Source organism: Triticum dicoccoides, chromosome 7A, assembly GCF_002162155.2.
Source record: "Triticum dicoccoides isolate Atlit2015 ecotype Zavitan chromosome 7A, WEW_v2.0, whole genome shotgun sequence".
In the NCBI taxonomy this organism is placed as follows: Eukaryota; Viridiplantae; Streptophyta; class Magnoliopsida; order Poales; family Poaceae; genus Triticum; species Triticum dicoccoides.
In genome coordinates, this window is record NC_041392.1 from 54,835,897 (window position 1) to 54,838,277 (window position 2,381).

Consider the following 2,381-nt stretch of genomic DNA (forward strand, 5'->3'; position numbering starts at 1 on the left):
CCCCACCCTAGGTTGAGTTGGATGGCTACCAATTTCTCCCCCATCCCCCCGCACAGCTGCACTCGAACACTGAGGAGACTAGGTTTTTGGCTCTTGGACAAGAATGAGGTGCCTGCTCTTCCTCGAAAATGAACTGAATCAAAGAGGGGGAAAAGGGACGCACGAGGCTACACAGTGCCTTACTGTCCGTGCGTCGAATTAGGCTACACACGAGACGATATATTGCCTTACTGGCCGTGCGCCGAAGTCAGCTACACACGAGCATACACGGTGCCTTACTGGTGGTGTGCCGAAGTCGGCTCCCCCACCCACTCTCACAGACACACACTCAGCAACCCACCCCCTCTAGAAATGACACACAACTGAAAAGGACACCCCCACACGAGTCGGAGGCCAAACAAGAGTGGGCGACCCACAACCCGAATAAAAAGCCAAACGACAAATAATCCCAACATACACTTTCAAGTGACAAACAAATGAGGGACACCTGCGACGCTGTGATTTGTGCATGATCGGACAGCCACAAAATTCAACCTAAAGCCAAATAAGAAACAACTGGTTTTTAGTAAAAGTGTATATATTAGCAGAAAAGAACATCGGTGCTGACAATATTTAAGAATCCAGCGATATTAATTTAGGAGACAAGACAAATTCTAAAGAAAATTACACTTGCTAGACTTTTCATAGAAAGGGCTACGACGTGAAGACTCACTACTCAAAGATAGGACAGTGTAATTTTAAGGAGGTAACTGCGGCTCCCTCCACATTTTCGCATCCAGGCTTGGGACCGGCAAAGGCAGTGTTAAACCACAACAATACAAAACACAAGTCACACAGTCACACAAGCACACACACAATCAAGCAAATGCAATCCACACACAGTCACACAAGCACACCCACAATCAAGCACTTGCACACAAGAAAGACAAAGAAACAAACATAGATATGGGCACATCACACACACAGTCACACAAACACAATGTAGCACTTGCACACAAGAAACAGACAAAAACAGACATAGATAGGGGCACATCACACACATGGAAAGAAACAGACATAGATAGTGGCCAAAAAACAAAGCTAATACATGCAAGACTGAAGTATACTAAGAAAGTTAATAATAAGCTCTTCCTTCTTTAGAAAACAAATTCTGGGAAACCATGTACGCTTTGTGGTTTTTAAGAACTTGCTTTATTTAGGATGAGCTGCACCAACTTTAGTTTCAGATGGAAAATTTGAAATTAAACCCTTATCATCACCATCATCCTCGTCATTTGAATCATAACTAGCAAGACCAAGAGAGCAACTTTAGGAGAACTTAGCCCAGTTCCATCAGAGCTAGCATTGTTTGGCTTAGCAGGGGCTACAACTTTAGTTGTGGTCTTGACTTTTGATTCTCCCAGACCAAGCTCCTTTGAGCTAGAGACACCCGTGGTCTCATTTGCTGCAAGACAGAGGTGATAATCAGCAATGTAATTTACCCATTTACATTAAGTTTTAGTATAATTCACTCATGTTCAGCTGAAGAATCATCTTCAATCATAACTCGGTTGCGATCTCATTAAAAGGATCATGAGTAACCTGGAAATGAAAAAAGTACAGAAGTAAGAAATGGCAGTCTTGCTGAATTAGAACAGAAGTACTGCTAACCCTAGCTAAATAAGTAAATAACCTCCATGCAATGACAAACCTTCAGAAGAACTTCTGTCAACACACGTTTAATTTCCTTGTTGATTGTTGCTATCTGTGTCGCTTTGACTTCATCCTGCAAATGATTCAAGTCCAGTATATCGACTTGAAATGAGGACCATGTTAATATCCAAGTCGAATATGAACAGGAACAAAAAAGAGTGTCTGTGTCAGTAGGGAATGCTTCAGATACACTACCAACACCAAATGCTGCCGGTGGAACATAGTTCGAACGAGAGAATGCTCCGGTATGCAAAGTAGGATCCATCTGTAACTGAATAAAAAAATAAGTACCACTGTATCAATGATGCAAGAAATTATATCAGAGTAATAAACATGTGATGCTTGTGGTGGTACTGGAGCTGAATGAAAATATCCAACTGTTGCAGATGCGCCCCATGATTGAGTTGATGTTGGAACCGTGCCATGTTCAGAAACTGCTGTAGGAACAATGTCCTTAGCAACACAATAAAGAGCAAATGTGACATGTCCAGATCCACATGTCTGTACCTTAAATACTCAGAAAAGCATTATTCTAGTGACTAGACAACAGTAATACAAAAATAGAATATGATATCCACATAAGAAATAACAGAACACACATAGGCATGGGATGCATTGGATGCCAAATCAGCCACACAACATAAATGACACAATTGGCATATCAAGATCACAGTTTGACACTATAAAAC